At 39.7% G+C, this 25,069-nt stretch overlaps 1 protein-coding gene and 1 long non-coding RNA gene across 3 annotated transcripts in view; both read left to right on the top strand.

The window, feature by feature from the left end:
- Positions 1-25,069, top strand: part of ANK3 (ankyrin 3) — a 777,589-nt gene that overhangs the window by 59,495 nt on the left and 693,025 nt on the right.
- Positions 15,545-21,596, top strand: LOC146396835 (uncharacterized). Its single transcript, XR_014827971.1, has 2 exons — positions 15,545-17,242; positions 17,328-21,596. It is a non-coding gene; the product is annotated as an uncharacterized LOC146396835 (long non-coding RNA).

Raw genomic sequence — 25,069 nt, 5'->3', positions numbered from 1 at the left:
TTCAATGACAGATGCTCCAGGGGCTCTTTCTCCCCATGCCAGATCCCCTCATGTGAGAGTTTGATGTGTGGCTCAGAACTCTCACTCCTGCAGGTAAGTCTCTGTGAACCAGTTAGTTTCCAGTCTGTGGGGCTTCCCACCCAGGAGGTATGGGGTTGTTTATATCATGAAATCGCCCCTCCTACCTCTTGATGTGTCTCCTCTTTTTCTTCTGAAGTTGGATATCTTTTTTAAGGTTTCCGGTCCATGTGGGTGAAGGATGCTCAGTCTTTAGTTGTGAATTTTGTTGTTTGTAGAAGTTGAGCTCCAGTCCTTCTATTCTGCCATCGTATTCCCCTGCATGTATTTTTTTGAATGAAAGTTTTGTTAGGATATATGTTCAAGAGTGGCATTGCTGGATCATATGGTAGTTCTAGATTTAGTTTTCTGAGGAACCTCATGCTATTTTCCGTAGTGGTTGTAGAGGGTAATGGGTTTTAACAGGACTTCTGCCCCCCTTTGCATTCCTTCTGTCACTTGGAGCCAATGGGCCACACCAGCACTCACTGCCTTCTTCCTGTCCCTCGGTATACCCCCATCTTCCACTGTGATGTGTCCCTTCTACTCAAGGCTTAGTTGTACATTACTAGATTATTTCATCTCTCAGACCAGGCTCTTTGTCTGCCTGTCCCATGCATCAGGTTGTGTATTTTAATAATGTGCATGCAGTCCATGGCACTGATTCAGTTTATTGCTCTGCTCAGTTGTATATGATCCAAAGGTCATATAACTCTGTATCAGGATGCAGACTGTTAATTTCCCTACCCTGCACATTGTCCTTACCCACTATCTGCCCTGTTCCCCCAAAGCCTCTGCTCTGTTATCTCCACCCTTGCTTTTCTGTTCTACCTAGTTTCTGTGATTAGCCACCCAACCCTTTAAAACCTAATCTTAGGCTCCTTTTATTAACCTGCTTCTGTGTCTAGGTCTGAACATTGAGTTAGTCCTATGTTTGTTTCTTTGTTTTCAGTCAGGCCAAAACAGCAGTGACAATGCCAGATCTTGGCCACCAGGGAACTCCCTGAATTAGACCTGTGGTTGGCTTGCTCCTTTATTCTTCAGGGCATCAGCATTTTGGAAAAAAAAAAAAAATCATAGAAATGCAGTGATTTCTTTGTGATTCAGTCACCACAAAAACGTCTTTTTTTTTTTTTTTCTGAAACTTTGGAAATCATAGTCATGAATTTATTTTTTTTAATATTCAGTCCTCCTAAATGAGTAATTTACACAAAGATTGAATTAAAGCAGAATAAAAGAATACATTTGTTAGGAGTAGTCTGCTAGCATTATTATGATAGCTTTTGTAGATTTTATTTCATAATGCTGCTGAATCTTGGTAAATAAGGTATTTTGTAAATTAAACATCTAAAATATATATTTTTTAATTTCAAGGAGGGGAAAGCTATGTTCAATGTTTAAGCTAGCTAGTAAGATAAATCTTGTGCTTTATCTGGTTCCTAGGGCTGCCCCAGACTTTCTTATTTTTATTTCTCTGACTCAGTGTTTTGAAATTTTGCCCAGCAGTTTATTTCTTAAGCAGTCATCTATTTTCCCATTTTTTTCCCCTTGTGAAGACCAATATAACTGTCAGCATGAGATATCCTGTTTTACTAAGCTGACAAATTAATTTTTATAAAAGCATTATCAATTTATTTTCCTGTTGGATTCTGCAACCTTAATGTGCTTTAAAATACCCTTCCTCCCTCTCTCCCTTCCTTCCTTTTATGGCCACACCTACAGCATATGGAAGTTCCTAGGCCAGGTGACTGAATCAGAGCTGCAGCAGTAACCTAGGTAGCAGCTTGTGGTATTGCTGGGTCCTTAGTGCACTGAGCGAGGCCAGGGATCAAAGCTGCATACTCACAGAGACAACATGGGATCTTTATCCCACTGAGCCACAATGGGAACTCCCTAAAATACGAATTCTTTACGGTTTTTGAAATACTGAAACTAACTCTTAGAGCTCTTTTTATTGCCTTTGTGTTCATAGAGAGTTAAAAAATTATTCTAAAGTTACATTACATTGCCTTTTTGTCAGCTTGCATTTTATATAATCTATGAGGATAAAACCACTAGCTCACAAATAACTGCTTCATTTCCACTTCTCCCCTAACTTAGCATGATGAAGTACTGTCTGTAAGTAGGGCAGTCTGAGTGGATATGGGCAGCTGGGATGGAATTTAGCTTCTGTGACAAAGGACCAATAGAAGTCTAGCAGAGCCTGGCATTTGGAAGGAATATTGTGCTTCACCAGGGAAGGATAAGCTAGTAGTGTTTGGTGTCTTTTTTGTTTGTTTTTGTATTTGGGAAAGGGTTAGTTTGGGATTAGGTCTCTAGGTGAGGTTGTAAGAAACAGCTTGGAATTTGAGAGTCTCTGGAGATCAAACGTAATGCTTGATTGGAAAAGCTGGTACTTTCATCCGTTGTAAATAATTTTAAATCTTCTGTAACTGTTTCCAAATCTTAGGCATTCAGATATACCAGATACACTTGTTTTGTTGAAAACTGGAATGGTAAGGTTGCAATTGTGTAGGCTGCATATTTGAGTAGGAAAATTAAATGAAGTATTTTAAATCAGTTTTAAAAAATTATATACATGCAGCCTCCAAACCAAAGATTTCCTTGTATGGAAATTTTAAACATTAAAATGACACAATTGATACTAATGTCTTTGGACAATAACATATACTGATTTAAATATAGAAGTAAGGAGTTTCCTGGTGGCCTGGCAGTTAAGGATATGGCATTGTTACATTATGGAGCAGGTTCTATCCCTGGCCCAGGAACTATTGCATGCCATGGGAGCAGGAAAAAAAAAAAAAAAAAATTTAGAAGTACAGTGACCTGTACTGCTATATAACTACCAATACCTATAGTTATTCTTTTTCTTGTATTAGTTCATCTTCTACTTGAATGCCTTGCTAAGTGTGTGTCTCATTTTATTGGAGTCAGTCAGTTCTTGGCAAGAACAAGATAGTTAGAATGTTTCTGCTGCATTGATATAATTTGTTTAGGATATCGCTAATCTGTTTTCTTTGGACTTTATTGTTACATTTAAGGGTGCCTGTCCTGTATGTAAACACTAATCCTATCTAACTGTAGAAATTAACTAACCAAATTTTGCTTATATTATTTAGTTTATGTTATTTTTCCATATCTAAAAAACTTCTTGGTATTCATTTGAAAAATATTTATTATCAGTTGTATGCATGTTATAGAATTTAAGTGTTGAGAAGAAGCCAGAAATTCTCAGGGAAACAAAAATTTATACTGTCTGCTGTACACATTCAGAGAAGGACAGACTGTGTGGGCCAGAATATTTTTAGGTACATTGGGTTGAATTAAGCTTAAAAGATTGGGGAACTTGGTAGAAGAAATGGGTTATGCTAGCCTGGCTGTAAAGATTTTTTTTTAAATTGTTGTTATTTTTTTGCTTTTTAGGGCCACACCTGCAGCATGTAGAAGTTCCCAGGCTAGGGGTCAAATCCGGAGCTGCAGCTGCCAGCGTATACCACAGCCACAGCAACGCAGAATCTGAGCCACATCTACGAACCTAGGTCATAGCTCACGGCAATGCCAGATACTTAACCCACTGAGTGAGGCCAGGGATGGAACCCAAATCCTCATGGATACTAGTCTGGTTTGTAACCAACTGAGCCATGACAGGAACTCCCCGAGGTGTAAAGATTTAGTGATGGCTTCAAACCCTCCAGTCCTTGTATTTTCAAAGGAAGAGAGCTAAGACCTGCCAGGATGGATGCATAGACTAAAACAGTGTTTTTTCAAACTCTTTTCATTTGAGAACTGAAATGACTTCTTTTAAAGGAAAAAAATAATCATTATGGCCTGTTTGTGTTGACTTAAAATTTTAAGATTTAATGTTACTTAAATAAGTAAAAGCATAAAACTTGGCTTGAACACTATGCTTACAACTCTTATGCAACTGTAAAACTCAAAACCTGTTTATACATCCCATACAAACAGAATGACACGGACAGTGGTAATGGTAGTTGCTGCACATAAATTACTGCTTCCAATGCAATTGTGGTTCTGGCCACTAGCCATTATGGCCTGGGTTCTTTTGAGTTCAACATGCCCACGCAACCAGGACTCAAATGTATGGTTTATGCTTTTGTTCTTTTGTTCTCTTTTTTTCTTTCATAAGTTTATATTTAATTGCATGAATAGGTGTTTTTTTGTTTTGAGGAGGAAACTTTAGGTAAAAAGTATGATTAACTCTCATGCTATCCCAGAATGCTTTTCCCAATTTTGTTTATTTAAAAAACCTTTTTATTAAAATATAGTTGATATACAGTCTTCCTTCATTTTCTGCTGTACAGCAAAGTGCTCCAGTCACACATTATATATATCCATACATTCTTGTTTTTTTCTTTTCATATTTGTCATCCATCATGGTCTAACCCAAGGTACTGGACATAGTTCCCTGTGCTGTGCAGTAGGACCCCATTGCTAAGCCATTCTAAATGTAGTAGTTTGTATTCTTTTTTAAAAAAGAATCAGCTCACAAGTATTTGAAATATTCCTACCTGATGTCAACTTGATTGTGAACACAAAGTGGGCATATTATTCAGTTATGAGGTAGTTATTCAGATAATTCAGAAGGTATTTGTATTAATTTTTTAAAGATTATAACTGGTATGGTAATCTATGTGAAAACAGTGGTTACTTCTAAGGGGGGAATTGCTTGGAAAGGGGCACAAAAGAAATTTCTGGGGTGATAGAAACTTATTCTCTTTCGATTCAGGTATTATTTTCATGGATGCACACATTGATCAGAGCACATCAAATTAGATACTTTATTTATTTTTGTCTTTTTTTGCCTTTTCTAGGGCTGCTCCTGTGGCATATGGAGGTTCCCACGCTAGGGGTCTAATGGGAGCTGTAGCCACCAGCCTACACCAGAGCCACAGCAATGTGGGATCCAAGCCACGTCTGCAACCTACACCACAGCTCACGGCAACACTGGAACCTTAACCCACTGAGCAAGGCCAGGTTTCGAACCGGCAACCTCATGGTTCCTAGTCGGATTTGTTAACCACTGCACCACGATGGGAACTCCAAATTAGACACTTTAATTCACTATCTGTAATTTTGCCTTAATAATGAAAAAAATTATAATTGGAATAATGACAATATTTAAACATTTTGTTTTTTAACAAGAATTCTCCTATTTTGAGAATAGGTCCATGGATTTCAGTTTGGGACCCACAATCAAGGGGTGCATTCCAGGCTTTCAATGAACATATGACTTTGTCCCCAAACCATGTGTTGTTTCCTACCTGGTGAACTGAACCTGACCATGCATGAACTTTGAACACTCTGTGTCCAGAGTAGAGACACTAAGCAGCGTGACTTACACCAAGAAGTCCCCTGTGGGGGTGGGTTGTGGCTCAGTGGGTTAAGAACCCGACATAGTCTCCGTGAGGATGTGGGTTTGATCCCTAGCCTTGCTCAGTGGGTTAAGGATCTGGAGTTGCCACATGTTGTGGCATAAGTTGCAGATGTGGCTTAGTTCCTGTGTTGCTGTGGCTGTGGTGTGCACCTGCAGCTGCAGCTCTGATTGGACTCCTAGCCAGGGAACTTCCCTATGCCACAGGTGTGGCTGTAAAAAAAAAAAAAGAAAGAAAGAAAAAGTCCCTTTGCCCTTTGTTACCAGGGCATTAGGCCTCCTTAATCAATAGAAATTGATAAGAGGCCAGGCAAGAAATTCAGGCAAGGATTTATTGGGGCCCCCTGCTGCAGCAGCAGGGAGTAAAAGCAAACAAGCCTTTCCCTTGCTTGCTTGCTCGCTCGCTGAGGGGGTGGGCCAAGCCGATTCCTTATATGGGATGAGGTTAGGGCTGGGTCCAGGAGTCAGGTCAGAGGGGTGTTTTAGTGGTCTGCCTAACCCTTTGTGATCTGCCCAGCCCTTTGGTGATGTTGGGTGCAGGGGGCATGTGTATATCTTGCTTTTGGGCAGTTGGGTTTTTAGTTATTTTGTATCTTATTGCCCATAATTTGCCCATTTGCCCCCAACTGCTATGTACCCAGTTCTTTTTAGTCCCTTATAGTTTCTTTGTATTTTGTTGCTCGAGGAGATGTTTGTCCAGGTGTAAGCACCACAGCCACTGCAGCAGAGTCTCAGGTCCCAGCCCGTCTCACCTTGTGCCATCTTGATTCCATTGCAGCCTTCGGCTTCTCTGGTACTCCTGCGGATATTCCTCTTTCATCTTTGTAGCCACGTAGGAGAAAAGCAAAGAGGGAGGATAACCTGGACAATGCAGAGGGAAAGAAATTGAGAGCGGCTCTCAGAAGCAAATTAGAGTTTATTTGATGCTTTGTCCTTAAAATCTTTATTTTCATGGCGAACACTTGTGGGAGAGGTAGACTTTTCAAAGTTTTCATAGAAGAGGTCAAATTTAAAGATAGACCTCACCTCACAAAGGTAATATGAGTTAGTTCCTTAAGAAATTTTTTTACTGCAATGTTCACTTTATTGGGATATTTGCTTAATGCAGTCATCTGGGACCGAACCTACAATATCATGTCTCTGTTACTTCAGGGAAGGGGAAAATGGATGTTGGAGCATAAAACCAACAAGTGGAAAGCCCCTGAAGGGTTTAAAACCAGGAGCAACATGATGCTTTATAAAAAATAACTCTAGCTCCTGGAGGAAAATGGCTGATGAGGGGGTAAGAGTGGAAGCAGGGAGTCCATCCGGGAACCAGTTGCAGAGGTTCTGAAGCTAGATAGCGGGCCTGCACTAGGTGAGTGGCAGTGGTGACAGAAGTGGGTGGCTCTGGGTGTATGTCAGAGTTCACATCTACAGGTCTTGGTAACAAAGGAGGTGTGAGGGAAGGGGAGGAATCAAGAATGAAATTCAAGTTTCTTGGTTGAGCAATTCAGAGGATGGTGGTGCAAATCCCAGAAGTGAATGAGACCAGCCAGGGAGTGAGCTTGGAGAGAAAATGAGGAGGATGGTTTTTGGTTTTGGTTTTTTATTTTGGCCACCCCACGACATATGGATTTCCTGGGCCAGGGATCACATCTGAGCCACAGTTGCAACCTATGCCTCAGCTGCAGCAATGCAGGATCCTTAACCCACTGTGCCAGGCTAGGGATCGAACCTGCATCTTAGTGCTACAGAGATGCGGCTGATCCTGTTGCACCACAGCAGAAACTCCAGGAGGTTGGTTTTGAGTATGTTAAAGTGGAGATATGTATGGAAGGTGTTGAGTAAGCAGTTGACTATACATTACAGGAGTTCAGAAAGGAGGTCAGAATCTTTCCATTGTGTTTGTAGCCATAGAGATTTTTTTCTTTTTTTATGGCTGCATCTTGAAGTTTCTGGGCCAGGTTTCGAACCTGCGCCTCTGCAGTGATCCAAACTGCTGCAGTCGGATTCTTAACCCACTGCTCACAGTGGCAACTCCCTCCTTAGAGATGTTTAAAACCACCCAGAGAAAGAGTAGCGAGAGGGGAGTGTCGTTGACATAAAGCAACTGAGTGTGGAAGGAGCTATTGATAGGAGATGAGAAGGCGTGGCCAAGGAAAACCTAGGATGAGGTGTCGTGAAACTTGGGAAGACGGGGCTTTCTGATGGAGGGCGTCAGTTATCCAAGGCTGCTCAGAGGCTAAGTTAGATTATGCCAAAGGAGGATCCATCACATTTGGAAACTTGGAGGTCATTGGTGCCCTTGATAAGGTTTCTATAGAGTAGAGAGGGTGAAAGCCAGATGGAAATGGGTTCAAGTGTGAGTGGGGACCCAGCAGCACCCGAGCAGTGTATATAGAGAGAGTATAAGTCTCCAAAAAACTAAGAGTTCGTCACCACAGGAAAATGAAAACCCTCAGCAGGGAATCGGGAGAGGCAGGATGGAGCCCATCAAATGGGTTTAAGCTGCTGCCTGCCAGAAAGCAGCTGAAGGATAGCTTTGTGAACAAACCAACAACTCAAGTTATTGAACACTCACCTTCCTTGCCCACAGTTGTCGGGGGGACGTGGTTATGAGGAAGCTGGTTCAGAAAAGTGCCCTTCTCTGCTTGTAGCTCATAAGTGGCATCCATTCAATCAGGGCCTGAAAGAAGAAACACCTGTTTGATGTGAATGTGGTGATATACCAAGTCTGATCATTTAGACTGCTTCTCAGAACCAAGAGGTCACAAGCCAAAAATTGCCGGCTCTCAGAGCTCCAGCCATCTCTTTTGTCTGAAGAGGGTTTTTTGGTTTGTTTGTTTGTTGTCTTGTTTATAATTTTTCTTTTATTAAGAGTTGTTTTACAGTGTTCTGCCAATTTCTGCTGTACAGCAAAGTGATCCAGTCATACATATACATTCTTTTTCTCATATTATCTTCCATTATGTTCTCTCATAAGAGATTGGATATAGTTCCCTCTGCTATACAGCAGAACCCCATTGGTTATCCATTCTAAATAAAATGTTTTGCATCTACCAACCCCAAACTCCCCTTCCATCTTACTCCCTCCCCCGGCAACATTTTTTTTTAAAGAATCTTAGGGAGTTCCCATTGTGGCTCAGTGGAAACAAATCTGACTAGTATCCATGAGGATGTGGGTTCGATCCCTGGTCTTGCTCAGTGGGTTTAAGGATCTGGCGTTGCCACGAGCTGTGGTGTAGGTTGCAGACACAGCTCAAATTCCGAGTTACTGTGACTGTGGTGTAGGCCAGTGGCTGCAGCTGGGATTCGACACCTAGCATGAGAAACTGTATGCTATAAGTGCAGCCCTAAAAAAAAAAAAAAAAACAAACTCAGAATTTTCCTGATGGTAATGAGCTGAGCCTGGCTGATGTGCACCTGCTTGAAACTGGTTTTTTTTTGCATTGAAAGAGACATTCTACGGTGTCCTTTCCACCCTTCTCCTGTCCAGCAGGAATGAATAATATCCCTGTGATTAAGAAGTTCCTGGCACCTGGCAGCAAGAAGGGCCCACCCCCTGATGCCAGTGATGTGAAAATGACCCATCAGATGTTGCTGTTGTAAAGCTGGTGCTTATTTATATCTGTGAGTTGGTCGGCCTCTGTAGATGGCTGGGTCCCTTAAGTACTATAATCAATGCCACACTACAGTGGTCCCCAGACCTAGGAATAGTTATTTCTGAAGTAGTTCTTAACATTTCAGGGGCACCTTCTCTCCCCAGAGTCTCAATTTCTCATCAGGAGTACTTGGGAGAGAAGGCAGGCCAGACTTTAAATTCCAACCCTCCCCCTGCCCCCCCTCCCCCCAATCTGATGAGTTATTTCTGGCTCCTCTGGTTATTTCCTGCTGTGGAGAAGAGTGAGGCCTTAGGTTCCTGCAGCTTCCTTCTTCTTCTTCTTAGAAAGTAAAATAGGGTTGTTTGGAATAAGCCAAAGAGTGGGATTTTATACATGTAGTGGTCTTCAGAGTGTGACCCCCAAACCAACAGCATCAAAGCCACCTGGGAATTTACTGGATAAGCAGTTTTTTTCTTGCTAATCCAGAGCAGCTCTATCCAGAGTGTGTGTGTGTCCTGGGTGGTTCCTGCGGTTTAACATACTCTCCAGGTCTGTTGTAAGCTAATGATGGAAAAATGCTGTCTTAACCAAAAGGGGAAAGAGACTCAGGGCCATTCCAGAATAGGGGAAATGAATATCAACTGCTGGGGGTAGAGTCAACGATGTTGCATGGCAATGCACACGAACAGGCTCTGAACCTCCCCTCTGAAGTGCTGGAGAGGGCCTGGCCCTGTGCTCAGTGGGAAGGAATAAAGGGAAAGAGGAGTCACGGTGAGACTGTGAGTTGCAGTGGTAGAAGTGGAGACAGCTTGAGGAGGAAACAAGTCAGGTTATGAGGAGAACAGAAAAATGACGGGGTTGTAAAGTATAAATATATAAAGACACTTCCAGAAGATGACCCTGCATCCTACATCTTAGACCTTGATGTGTCTTTAGAGATTGAGACTTTTAATACTTATGACATTTGTATCATTTCACTTCTCTGGTTTCTTTTTTCAGTGCTCAAAAGGTGGTAAGAGTTGTCCTGTCCAACAAAAATTGCTTTGAACATGTTAATGTTGTATTTAATTCACCAACACCTTAAACATATTTTTTTGCTTGTATTTGTAGTTGAGAACATTCTTGTTTGACTGTGAGGAGGGGACCTCTCTACATCCTCTTGGGAGGAAAGGGGAACTCCTTTCTGTCTCTAACATCTGGCTCATCCCTGGAGTGGGGTGGTTCTTCTCCCTCTCCTCAGCTGTGATGGATGGTAACCACACGCCTGCCCTATTTCCATGCATGTGGCTGGATCTGTACCCCACTCCCACTGCATAACATAGGAAAATGTAGGTTTTTCTCTCCCTCCCCTTCCTTCCCTCCCCCCTTCTCCCCTCCTCTTTCTAGTCCTCCCCTCTCCCCCTCCTCCCTTCCTCCTGCCCTTGGAGGGGAGGTCAGGAAGGGATAGATTACCTAATAGCATTTTCAAAGTATATAGGTATGGAAATTAGATCATTAAAGATCTCAATAACTTGTCCAAGAAAATATAAATTGGCAAATAGAAAGTTAAAATATTTTAAAAATGAACGCTGAATCACCTATACCTTATCACTTTTATTTTTCCTTTTTTCTTTTTTGTCTTTTTAGAGCCACACCCGTGGCATATGGAAGTTCCCAGGCTAAGGGTTGAATCAGAACTGCAGCTGCTGGCCTACACTACAGCCACAGCAATGCAGGATCTGAGCTGCGTCTGTGACCTACACCACAGCTCAGGGTAACGTGGATCCTTAACTCACTGAGCAATCCACATCCTTATGGATACTAGTTGGGTTTGTTTTTGCTGAGCCATTGTGGGAATTCCTATTTTTTCTTTTTATGGCCGTACCTGTGGCATATGGACATTCCTGGGTTATGGGGCAGATTGGAGCTGGAGCTGAGGCCTACACCACAGCCACAACACCACCACACTTGCGACCTATGCCACAGCTTGCGGCAGTGCTGGATCCTTAACCCACTGAGCGAGGCCAGGGGTTGAACCCATATCCTCAGAGAGACAATATCGGGTTCTTAACCTGATGAGCCACAACAGGAACCCCTTAACTATGCTTTAATTAGAAAAAAAGATAAACAATTTAAAAAGTGAATTTTGATTTAACACCTAGAAATCCAAACCCTAGCTAATAGCATAAGTGAAGAACATGCATTTAAAAATATATCGGTAAATTCCCTTGTTGGTACAGCTGGTTAAGAATCCAGCATTGTCACTGCACGGCCAAAAAAAAAAAAAAATGCATAAATAAACTTGCTTCTTGGTTAAAATAACAGAGTGCTTGTACATTTCCATGTCTTAGTATGAGACGTGTTGTTGCATCATCGCTCTGCTGCCTTTGATTGGCTGAGTGTAACTCAGAGCATATGTATCGCTTCCTGTGCAACCTATGTGGTTTACCTTCTTCTGATTTTTCCATATGAAAATTTTTATCCAGTAATAAAATTGGGAAGAAATTGGGGTACGTTTGCCAGCTTTAACAAGTAAGAATACAGAATACCTAGTTAAATTCGAAATCAGATAAACTATGACTTGGATATTTTTTTGTGGTTGTGTTTTTTGTTTTTTGGCCACACCCACAGCAGGTGAAAGTTCCTGGGCCAGGGATCAAACCTGCACCGCAGCAACAAGCCAAGACATAGCAGTCACAATGTAGGATCTTTAATGTGCTGAGCCCCAATCCTTGCTTTTGTTTTTAGTTTAAGTATGTCCTGTGGAATATTTGGGACACTTTTTTTTTTTTTTTTGTCTTTTGTCCTTTTAGGATCGCACCTGTGGCATATGGAGGTTCCCAGGCTAGGGGTCTAATCGGAGCTGTTGCAGCTGTACTACACCAGAGCCACAGCAATGCCAGATCCGAGCCACGTCTCTGACCTACACCACAGGTCACAGCAATGCCGCATCCTTAACCCACTGAGTGAGGCCAGGGATCAAACCTGAAACCTCATGGTTCCTAGTCGGATTCATTTTCGCTGCGCCACAATGGGAACTCCATGGGACATTATTTATATTAAAAATATATTCATTCTTAACTGAGATTTAAGTTTAACAAGGTGACCTGTGTTTTATCTGTCAACCCTAAATTCCTAGTAACTCTAGAGCTATTGTAAGCATTATAATCATCCCAGTAGACATCCCAGCTATTAATTAAAAATTCCTTGGAATAGTTATAGCCTTAGATAAGATTGGCTGTGGACTATGCACAGTTTTGGGTACTTCGAGGAAATCTCACTATCTTCACTCCTCAAGAAATCAGAATGTATTTCCTGTTGTGACTTAAGAACCTTATGTTGTCTCCCTGAGGATGCGGGTTTGATCCCTGGGCTCCCTCAGTGGGTTGAAGATCCTGCGTTGCTGTGAGCTGTGGTGTAGGTCGCAGATACGGCTCGGATCTGATGTTGCTGTGGCTGTGATGTAGGCCAGCAGCTGCAGCTCCCATTCCACTCCTACCCTGGGAACTTCCATGTGCTGCAGGTGTGGGTGTGGCCATAAGAAAAAAAAAAAAAAAGAATACGGTGAATAAGAGCTATAGACTTATAGGGATAATCCAATACAAGTTTTGAACAGGTAGTACATACACATCTCTATTTTTCTCTCTTAGATTTTCTAAGTTTATGATAAATGACCTTTCAGTGTATTTTTTTTAATTGTGATGAAATAATGCAGAACTCAAAATTTACCATCTTAATTCTTTCAAGTATATAGTTTAGCAGTATTAAATACATTGACATTGGGCAACTTCTAGCACCATCCACCTCCAGAAGTTTTTCATATTGCAAAACAGAAACTCTCCACCCATCAAACATTAACTCCTCATTCCCCCACTCTCTGAAGCCCCTGGCAAATACCATTATGAATTTGACTTCTCTAGGTGCTTCCACCATTTGGCTGTTGGGAATAATGCTATGAACATGGGTGTACAGATATCTCTTTGAGATCCTGCTTTTAATTCTTTTGGATGTATACTGCCTAGAAAATTGCTGCATGGTATGGTAATCCTGTGTTTGTTTTTTTTGAGGCAATGCTATAATGTTGTCTGTAGTAGCTGCGATGTTTTATATTCTCACCAGCCGTGCACAAGTGTTCCAGTTCTTCTATGTCCTCAGCAACACTTGCCACTTTCTGGATGGTGCTGACAGTAGCCATCCTAACGAGTGTGGGGTGGATACCTCTTATTTTGTTCCGTGCACATCAGGTGCAGTGATGAGCATGGTTTAGTTTCTCAGGAAAAGCATTTTGAATAGAACTTCATATTGGTGTTTTTGCTGTTGTGCTTGATCCAGGAGATGAAAAAGAGACAACAATGTTACCACATTCCATTTCTTTAAATAGTAATAAACCTAAAAAACAAAGTTGTTATAGTGTTTTATAGCCTCCAGCAGTCCTCAGAGAAAGAACTTTCTTCTCATTTCATTCAGGAGGAGATGGAAGTTTGATGCTCTTAGGTACCTTTGCATGAAGCAAATCTGAGCACCTGATGGGGCTGGGACAGCTACTAAATTGCTCTAATCCACAGTCTCACTCTTCCCATCTGGATAGGAAACACTTTCTGTGTTTGTGTTTTATAACAAGTTCATGCAACATTTATCATTGATTCTGTAATTATCTTAGGCTTTTTTTTTTAAATTACAGTTGATTTACAGTGTTGTATTAATTTCTGCTATACAGCAAAATAAATCAGCTATACATACATACTTTTTTTTTTCCCCCTTTTTGGCTGCGTTTGTGACATTTGGCCCAGGGATCGTTGAACCTGAGCCACAGCAGTGATAACAATGGATTCCTGAGCCACCAGGAAACTCCATATATGGTCTTTTTTTTTTAGGGTTGCACCCTTGGAATATGGAGGTTCCCAAGCTATAGGTCGAATTGGAGCTCTAGCTGCTGGCCTACACCACAGCAATGCCAGATCCGAGCCTTGTCTGTGAGTGACCTATACCATAGCTCACGCAATGCTGTGGGATCCTTAACCTTTGGAGCAAGGCCAGTGGTCGAACCTGCATCATCATGGATACTAGTCAGATTTTTTTCTGCTGAGCCACGATGGGAACTCCATTACAACACCTTTTGAAAATACTTTATAGGTACCTTATTCAATGAAGGTCATTAGAATTTTGAGCTTTACACTTCTAAATGGATCCTGGAGTCAGTGATTTTTTTTTAGATTTTGGTCTGTCTGAATTCATGAGCACTCTGCTAACCATTTTGGCCTACAACCGTTTCTTTTAAGCTAATTTATTCTGCTTTTTTCGGTGCTTTGAGAATTTAAACAGCTAACTTTGCATGAAACAAAGCTTATACTAGACCATCTGGTTTATCAAGGTGACCAGTTCTCCACTTATTTGGTTAAATGTTTCTTTCTCAGATGTTCTCTGCTATTGTGTGTATGCATATTTACCTTTAGATATCTCGAATTATACCTTTGATTTCAGACAAGGTCGTTGCTTCTCCATTTCCTGCTCCTTGTTTCACAGAAGGTGATGACAGCTATAATTTCAGCCACAGTTATAAAATCATGCCACAAGAAAACCTCTTTTGCACTTTGTCCTAACTTGCCAGTATTAGTATAAGAAATGTGACACTAAAGTCTTGTCGGTCGTGAATGCCAAATACCAAGGTTTGAATTTCTTGGAAATGCTGGATTGGATTATCGGCTGAGTTGGATTTGGGGTTTATGCAGCCTCACGTGTCCTGCTCTGCCTTCCTCCGACAGGGCCCGTGGGAAGCGGTGTGGATGAGTGAGCACTGGGTTGCATTTGTGTTCCCTGCATGGCTGTTTGGCTTTGCGAGCCATTGTACCACAATGGGGCAAAAGCACTACATTAGAAGGCAGGTGACCTGAGAGGGATTTGGTTTTGAGTTAGCCTCTTAATCTCTCTTCATTTCCTTATTTTATTTTTATTTATTTCATTTATTTTATTTTCTTATTTCATTTCATCTCATTTTATTTTATTTTATTTTTTCCCCCCACTGCCCCAGCATGTGGAGTTCCCAGGCCAGGGATCAGATCTGAATTGCAGTTGCTACATATGCAGCTGGGGCAACACTGGATCCTTAACACACTGTGTCAGGCTGGGGATTGAACCTGCAGCCGAGCACTGCACGGATGCTTATTGTGCCAGGGTGGGAACTCCTTCATTTCCTTATTTTAAATAGTACCATTTGCCCCAGCAACCTCCTTGCTTACTGTTGCGAGGATAAATAAAATATTATTTGTAAAGGTTTTTTTGTAAATTCAAACGCTGCAGATGCAGACAACTTTCATGTGTTAACTTTGAGAAACAGGCTAATGCGCCATGTCCTGAGGAGAATTAAAATAACTTCCACAAAATAGTCTTTTCACAATTTCAAAGTGTGTTCTAAGGAGGCCTCATTGTAACATTGTTGGAAGCAGGCAGCGATGCTATATTACGAGACCTATTCTGGGAATACTGGGACTCAGGGCCAAGACCCCAGAGCTTCTCTCCAGCCCTGGATCTCTGTCACCACCTCCAGTTTCCCTTCATGCTCCTGAGTAGGTGTGAGAAAGTCTTTGGTGGTTTTTGTATTATCTCCTTTCAGCTGAGCCCTATAACACAGGTACAGGTAGAGCTGCTTGGGTTGACGCTCTGAGAGAGCAGGGGCTTAGGGACCAGTAGCTTTTGACCTGCAGCTGTTTCAGTGGCCTCTGCCTCAGCCCTCTCCCTATGAGCAGTCTAGGAAAATTAGGAGCTAGCGTTCTTTCCTCTTATGATGCTTGTAGAAGCTTCTTGACTCAGAGATTTAAACTTCCTGGTGGCTAAGAATTCATACAAGGAAAGGCTCAGTGGCAGCAGTCTGTTGAGGGGCAGAGGAGGAATGTGTGCTGTTTGCAAAGCAAATATTACTTTTATACGGATAGCTCATCTGTTGGGGGTTACACGGTATGAGGAGTTCCTGTAAGGAGCAGGGTACAGGATGGCTTGGAATTACCCTGGACTCTTCCTTTATTTGACTTGACTTGTTTCCGCAGGTAGATTGGTCTTCAGGACTTTTCAAGGACTTTATATAAGGCTTATTTGTGGTACTCCAAGGTGTTCTGCAAATATCCTAGTGACCAAATGGATAAAACATAGAGGAAAGTCCTGGAATAGTTTAATAGGTTATCTTAAGGGCCAGTTTGGTAGTGGACTTTATCCTCAATATATTTATCCATTCAATAAATATTTTTTGAGCACCAATTATATGTTAGACACTGTTCTAGAAACCTGGGATGATATAGTGAACAGAACAGGTTCCTATCCTCTGAGAACTTGCATTTATGTTTTAGTTTAGGAAATATAAATAGAAATATAAGGAAGGAATTGGTAAAGATTTTATTCTGATTACAACTTGCTTGAGGAAACTGTCAGTATATTTTATGTATCTCATGAGTGACTTTAGTTACATGTTCTAAAGTGATGACAATAATGAAAGTGTGTGTATACATATGTGTGTGTGTGTGTGTGTGTGTGTGTGTGTGTATTTACCAGTAAGTTAAGTTAAATTGTTAGGATTTGGTTTGAAGGATCATACAGCTTTTGGTTTTTCAATATTCTGTAGAATTTTATGGCAGAGAAATTGATAAAGGATTCATTGTGTTCTTCTGTGAACTCCATGTTAGCCATTTATCTTTTTTTTTTGTAATGCTTTAGTGAGTAACAAATGTATTAATCAGATATGAATTAAGCACACACTAATTTAACTTTGTATCTCAATATATAAGTGGGACAATTTTTTTTTTTTTGTCTTTTTTGCCATTTCTTGGACCACTCGTATGGCATATGGAGGTTCCCAGGCTAGGGATCTAATCGGAGCTGTAGCCACCAGCCTATGCCAGAGCCACAGCAACTCGGGATCCAAGCCGAGTTTGCGACCTACACCACATCTCATGGCAACGCCGGATCCTTAACCCACTGAGCAAGGCCAGGGATTGAACCCGCAACCTCATGGTTCCTAGTGGGATTCTTTAACCGCTGAGCCACAATGGGAACTCCTATAAGTGAGACAATTGAAGATACTTCTGTATGCCCTCTCATTGCAGGGCAGTCTCACAATTAAATTGTCTAGCAAGTCATAAATTCTCTTAATCCTTTAATTTCTGTCTTCATTTTTCTTTAAATAAACTCAAAAGAATAGTAGAGAAAAGGAGGTTAAAAAGTGTGTTCATGATTTTCCTGATTTGTTTATAATTCTTAATATTTTAGGGTATGTTCTGGAGGATTTCATCCAAAATTTTCACTGGATTCATTTAAAATACTGTCTTCAGCCTGGTTCTTTCCTATTCCTGACAGCATGCAGGGGATAGTAGTTTAGAGCTGAGACTGGGATCAGACAACCCAGTTCAAATCCCATTCTGACTTTGGGGGATAAAAGTACACATCAGTGGTAGAGTCAGCTCAAAAAATTGAATTGAATTTAGAAGGAGTAATATGCTTTTGTAGCCCAGCTGATCCAGATGGAAGGTGATGGTGCCAAGGGGCTCCCAGTAGGAGGCTGGGCATCATGTGCATAGACGTGGTTTGGGATGCTTTTTCTTGCAGCTATACCTGGAAACAGACTGTTCACCATTCATCAGGGAGATGGCTACTTGGTTCTTTTAAGTCTGCAAGGTTGCATACCATGAGCAGATCCTTGGTGTGCTAGGAGTTCAGAATCCAAAGTTAGAGACACTAGGAATAGACAAAATAGGATAAAAGTTTGAATCTCCCTGGAATTGACTTGTATCTATTAACAAAGGTGTAGAATAGACCTTTGTGAAACAATGAAGGTGAAAACAATGAAACTTCTATAGGCGAAGGAAAAAGAGAGAAACTAGAGGGGCAAATGAATAGGACCTTAGAATTTGTAGCTCTGGGCACAGTGCCTTTTATAGACTGGAAAGATTCCTTAAAGAGTAGTATCCTGGTCGAAGGAAAAAGGAATGCCTAGGAATTATTGTAGTTTTAGTTTTGGCTCTTTTCATTTTCTAAGAAGCCATTTCTTTAGTTTTATGATTAAGGATTTAGAAATTTAGATATACTGTTTTAGTAATATTTGCTTACATTTTTGTATGTTGATTTGACAGGTGACCATAAAACTGTAACCCAGACACTGGTTACAATTCCATTGTAGGTGGTCTTTTAGGAAAAAAATCACCTTCCTTCTTTCTGCCCAACCCCCATTCCTATTCTCTTTTCCCAGTCCTTTGCATTGCCACCAGAGTCACCTTTCTGATTATTTTAATTTCTTGTTCAGAAACTTTTCTAGTAATTCCCTATTTTCTGTAGAGCTAAGCCTGAACTCCTTGGTATGCTTTCCAACTTGGTTGGTTGGGTGTGGTGTGGTATGTGTATGCATGTGCACAAGTATGTGGTGGTTTTTAATACTCTTAGGTGTTTTCTACTTTTCTTTTGAAACTTTGAGGCAAGACCAACTTGATTCCTGTGAGAACCCTTAAACACTCATGTGGTTCAGTTCATACTATTTCCTTGGCCTCGACTGCTCTCCACCCCTCTGTCTAGAAGAATTTTACTCTGGCTTTAAGACCTAGATTGAATGTCACCTCTGCTGAGAAGCTTCCCTAATTCTAATCCAGGATGAGAATTGATAAAGTGTTCCCTTCTCCATGGCTTTTTTTGCCATAATCTTCAGAGGAACACAACAGAATCCAGAGTAGCTACAATATATTATCCCAACAGATATGCAAAGAAATAAGAATGTTTGACTTATACTCAGGCAGAAGGGAAATCACACCACAGGCAATTTGGATTCATAGGAAAGAGGGAAGAGCATCAGAAATGGTAAATATGTGAGTAAAGACAAATGTGATTATTGTTACAATATTAATCATAATCAGGTGTTTTAGTTGTACCTATGATAGTATGACTTGCCAGGCTGAGCAGAGGAATGCTGTCAGCTGATGCATCTCTGCATCTTAGATCAGTGCCATTCACACACAGAGGTTTTACGGTAAACATTTGATGTACTCATATAGAGATAGGTATATTCAAGAAATATTTTACTGCCAGTATGTGATAGGAACAGTGGATAGAGAGGTAAATAAGGAGGATCCCTGTCCTAGAGCAGCTCAAAGTTTAATATTACCAAAAAAACCTATCATCTAGTCAGAAAAATAGATGTCACAGAAGAGGCAAACTAAGAGGCCAGAAGAAGAAATATATCTACCTACCTACATACTTACCTATTTTTCTATCTATATAACAAAAGTAACGTCCAATATGACTTAGTTTTAAGAACAGGTGGATTATTGATTAGATTAATGAAGTAGAAACATGCTAACATTTAACAAAGAGAAGGTTTGAGGATATTTTCTCTTATTTGTTGCAAGGTCTCTGGGAAATATAAAGAGTCCATTATCAGGCCATTATCAGATCCCATTTATAAAGCTTTATAGCTCCTAATTTGACTTTGAGTACAATACATCCAATTGTTCTTTTTTGTTCTTAGTTTAGCTAATTTTGCCCCACTAATTTGATACTTGTGACAGCTTGCCTTCAAGAAAGAGGCATCCTTTTCCCAATTCTTTGCAATGATTATCCATTTTTTATATTTATGATAAACTAAGGATATACTTTTTCTTAAAGGTGTTTAAACCATTTTACCTGTGTAGTCATTATGGTAAGTTTTATAAAGGTCATATAGCCATTATGTACTTTTGAGTTTCAAACTTGACAACATCCAACAGCTTCTAACACAGATGGAGGAATGACATGGTCACTCAAACCATCTTGCAGATGACGATGATAAAAGCAGATTAAAATAATAATTAAAAAAAGAAACCACAATTATATAAAGATTTTGGAAGGTTTCGCAGAGCAGACACAACTGGAGGAAAATTTAATCTAAAAAACTGATTGTTGGGAGCATACTCAGAATTGTGAGTTTGTAGGTTTCTGGCCCAGGAGTGCTTTTCCTTGCCATAAATGCAGTGGCACATTATAGCCTAACTAGCTAAAGGGAGCAGAGATCAAAGATTAGGACTGGAAAAGCACCTGGAAATTAATTAATTAATATTTATTTTTTTATGGCCACATATGTGGCATATGGAAGTCCCCAAGCTAGGGGTCAGATCAGAGCTGCAGCTACTGACCTACGTAACAATCACAGCAACGCCCTTGATCTGAGCCACTTCTGTGACCTACACCACACCTTGCAGCAATGCCAGATCTTTTACCCACTGAGCGAGGCCAGGGATCATACCTGCGTCCTTATGGATACCAGTCTGGTTCTTAACCTGCTGAGCCACAAGGGGAACTCTGCACCTGGAAATTTAAAGGGAAAATCCTGGTAGCCAAAGGCAGCAAAGTGTGTGTTTGTGTGTGTGTGTGTGTGTGTGTGTGTGTGTGTGTGTATACATACCTGAGTTCAGATTTTTTTTAATTTTACTGAAGCATAGTTGATTTACAATGTTGTGTTAATTTCTGCTGTACAACAAAGTGATTCAGTTTTATTTATACACACACACATTCTTTTTTTATATTCTTTTCCATTATGGTTTGTCACAGGATATCAACTATAGTTCCTTGTGCTATACAGTAGGACCTTGTTGTTTATCCATTTTATGTATAATAGTTTGCATCTGCTAATCCCAAACTCCCAATCCACTCCTCTCCCTTGGCTACCACAAGTCTGTGACTATGTCTGTGAGTATGTTTCTGTTTTGTAGATAAGTTCATTTTTGTCATATTTTAGATAACTGACGTCGTATGGTATTTGCCTTTCTCTTTCTGACATACTTCACTCAGTGTGATAATCTCTAGGTCCATCCATGTTGCTGCAGATGGCGTTATCCCATTCTTTTATATGGCTGAGTAGTATTCTATTGTGTGTGTGTACACCATATCTTCTTTTTTTTTAACTCAATGATTTTATTACATTTATAGTTGTGCAGTGATCATCACAACCCAATTTTATAGCATTTTCATCCCAAACCCCCAGCCCATCCCCCCACCCCTAACCCACCATATTGTCCTTATCCATTCATCTGTTGATGGATGGTTAGGTTGTTTTCACATCTTGGTGATTGTGAATAATGCTGTTATGAATAGGGGTACATATATCTTTTTGAATTATGGTTTTTTCTTGATATGTACTCAGGAGTGGGATTGCTGGATCATATAGCAACTTGATTTTTAGTTTTCTGAGGAAACTCTATACTGTTTTTCATAATGGTTGTACCACATTACATTTCCATCAACAGTATATGAGGGTTCCCTTTCTCCACAACCTCTCCAGCATTTATTTTTAGACTTTTCAATGATGGCCATTCTGACTAGTGTGAGGTGATACCTCATTGTAATTTTCATTTGGATTTCTCTAATAATTAGTGATGTTTGGCTTCTTTTTATGTGCCTGTTGGCCATAAAGATGCATGTTTTAATTCCTAGAACAACCACAAAGTAGAGATATAGCTAGAAAGTCAACAGCGAAAATAAAATTGAATTTTAAAAAGGCATTTGAGTAATAGAAAAAAAAGCAGAAAAAGAGGAAAAAAGGAACAAAAAAATAGATGAAACAAATTATCAGACACCAAAAAGGGAGACCTAAATGCAATCATATCAATAATTACATTAAATGTTAAAGGACCAAACACTCTGTCAAAAGGCAGGGATTCTCAAAGTAGTTAAAATTAGAAAAAAAGAGCTGACTAAACCATGCACAATTATATTATCAGGAAAAGACTAGGAAAACATACCATGCCAATAGTAAGCAAAAGAAAGTTGGACTGGAAGTGATATTAGAATTAATAAGGAATATCTCATGATGACAAAATTGTCAGTACAATAGGAAGATATAACAATTATAAATATATGTATATGTGTATATATGTAGGGGTGTGTGTGTATGCATATATATATTATGGTGTTTCAAAATCTATGAAGCCAAAAATGAAAAAACTGAAGGGAGAAATAAATACATCATAGTTGGAGAAACGTCTCTCACAACTGACATAACTAAACCAAAAAATTAGTAAGGATATGGAAGTTCAAAACAATATTCAAAGCCATCTTAATCTAATTAATGTTTGTAGAATGCAGTATGTAACAGCTGCAGAATACTCATTCAAGTGCATATGGAATCTTCTCCAAGATACACAATATACTGAACTTTAAAACATGTTTCAATAGATTTCAAAATACCAAAAACTTACAGATGTGTTCTCTAATCACAGTGGATTTAAAAGGCAACATAATAAAACATCTAAGAAAGCCCAAATATCTGGAAATCTAGTCGCTGTAAAATATTCATGCATGAAGAAATCAAAAAGAAAGTTAGAAGTATTTTAAATTAAATGATAAAAACACAACATATCAAAATTAGAAAATTATGACAGATGTAGTCATAGTAGTCCTTAGAGGGAAATACATAGCTTTAAATGTTTATGTTAGAAAAGAGATGAAAGAAAGTCTGAAATGACTAATCTAAGCTCATACCTCACAACTTAGGGAATTATAAAATGAAGAAAAAATATTAAACCCCAAGCAGTCAAAGAAAAGGAAATAATGATAATGTTGGATATTAATAAAATAATTTAAAAAACAAACAGTAGAGGAAAATTAGTGAAATAAAGGGCAGATTCTTTGAAAAGATGAGTAATACTGGTAAACCTTTTTTTAGATTGACTAAAAAAAAAGAGGAATTTGTAAAAAAAAAACTACTAGAATTCTTGAATTTAGCAAGGTTGCAGGATACAATTAATGTGTGTATATATATATATTTGTCCATACTGCAGTATGCAAAAATTCCTGGGCTAGTGATTGAACTAGTGCCACAACAGTGACCTGAGCCACAGCAGTGACAACACTGGATCCTTAACCCACCAGGCCACCAGGGAATGCCCAATAGTTTTTTTTGTTTTGTTTTGTTTTGTTTTTTGCTTTTCAGGGCTGCACCTGCAGCATATGGAATTTCCCAGGCTAGGGGGTTAATCGGAGCTGCAGCTGCTGGCCTATGCCACGGCCACAGCCACAGCTACAGCAACATGGGATCCAAGCTGCATCTGCAACCTACGCCACAGCTGACGGCAACGCCAGATTCCTGACCCACTGAGTGAAGCCAGGAATCGAACCTGCATCCTCATGGATAGTAGTCGGGATTAGTTTCCGCTAAGCCACAATGGGAACTCTCCCCAGTAGTATTTTTATATATTAGCAGTAAAAAATTGGAAGGTGAAAATATAAGTACAATTTTGATTACCATACCATCCAAAAATATGAAATTTAAAAATATGTGGAAGTCCTATCAATGAAAATTACAAAACACTGCTGAAAAGTTAAAAGAACACCTGGAGTTCCCGTCGTGGCGCAGTGGTTAACGAATCCGACTAGGAACCATGAGGTTGTGGGTTCGATCCCTGCCCTTGCTCAGTGGGTTAACGATCCGGTGATGCTGTGAGCTGTGGTGTAGGTTGCAGATGCAGCTCGGATCCCGCGTTGCTGTGGCTCTGGAGTAGGCCGGAGGCTACAGCTCCGATTCAACCCCTAGCCTGGGAACCTCCATATGCCGCGGGAGTGGCCCAAGAAATGGCAACAACAACAACAAAAAAGACAAAAAGACAAAAAAAAAAAAAAAAAGTTAAAAGAACACCTAAATAAATGTAGAGGTACACTGTGTCCATGGATTGGAGACTCAGTTTTCTCCTTAAATTGAATCTGTAGTTTTAATACAGTCTCCATAAAAGTTCCAACCTATAATAATATCCGGAGCAAATTTTCAATTTTTATTTTTATTGAGGTATAGTTGATTGGAGCAACTTCTGTTTTTAATTAATTAATTTTGGCTGTGCCCATAGCATGCAGAAGTTCCAAGGCCAGGGACTGAACTTGCACCACAGCTGTAACCAGAGCCATAGCAGTGACAATAGGAGCCTTGAACCACTGAGCTACCTGGAAACTCCAGAGCAATTTTTAAATAGAAGAAAAATGTTGGAGGAGTTATATTACTTAATTGCTCTAAGACTATGATAATGAAGACAGAGTGGTCCTGGAGAAAGGATAGACATATAGATATGGATCAGTGGAATAGAACAGAAGATCCCTATTTGTATATATCTCATATGTATATCTATCTATCTCTATCATATGTATATCTATATATATATGTATGTGTATGAGATATATATACATGTATGTGTCTATAAATATGTGTCTATATATTAAACATCACTTTTCAACAAAAATGGTAAAGCAATTTAATGGGAAAAGAAAAGTCTTTTCAAGAAATTCTGCTAAAATGACTGGATATCCTTTTGGAAAAAACATTAACATCAGTACTTACCTCATACCATACTCATAAACTAACTCAAAATGGGAATTCCTCTGTAGTTTAGTGGGTTAAGAACCTGGCATTGTCACTGCAGTGGCTTAGATTTGATCCTGGCCAAGGAGTTTCCACATGCCAAGGTTGTGGCCAAGAAAAAAAATGAACTGAATTGTAGCCCTGAATGTAAGAGTTAAAGCTATATATTCATGGCTAAAACTTTTGGGGGGAAAAAGAAAAGAAAGCATGACACAAAAAACATGATTATAAAAGAATGTAATTGATAAAGTGGTTATTATCAAAATGAAAACTTTTGTTCTTAGAAAGATTATGCAAACAAAAATAATTTATGGAATGGGAGAAATATTTTCAGTATATATATCTGACTAAGGATCTGAAACTAGAGTATATAAAGAACTCTTGGAAGGACCTACTGTATAGCACAGGGTAATCTACTGAATTCAATACTGTGTGATAACCTATATGGGAAAATAATCTGTAAAAAAATGGATATATATATGCGTGTGTGTTCACACACACACACACACGTATGACTGATTTACTTTGGTGTACACCGGAAATTAATACAATTTTCTAAGTCAACTATACTCCAATAAAATTTATCTTAAAAAAGGAACTGAATAACAAGACAACCTAATAAAATGGTAAAAAAAAATTAGAACAGTCACTTCCAAATGAAAATATATGAATGGTCAATAAGAATATGAAAAGATGAAGATGCTCAACATT

Source organism: Sus scrofa, chromosome 14, assembly GCF_054392235.1.
Source record: "Sus scrofa isolate SSC_HxYL_T2T_F1_AM1 chromosome 14, Sscrofa_HxYL_maternal_Yorkshire_Landrace_v2.0, whole genome shotgun sequence".
Lineage (NCBI taxonomy): Eukaryota > Metazoa > Chordata > Mammalia > Artiodactyla > Suidae > Sus > Sus scrofa.
This window is presented reverse-complemented; position numbering and strand designations above follow the sequence as displayed.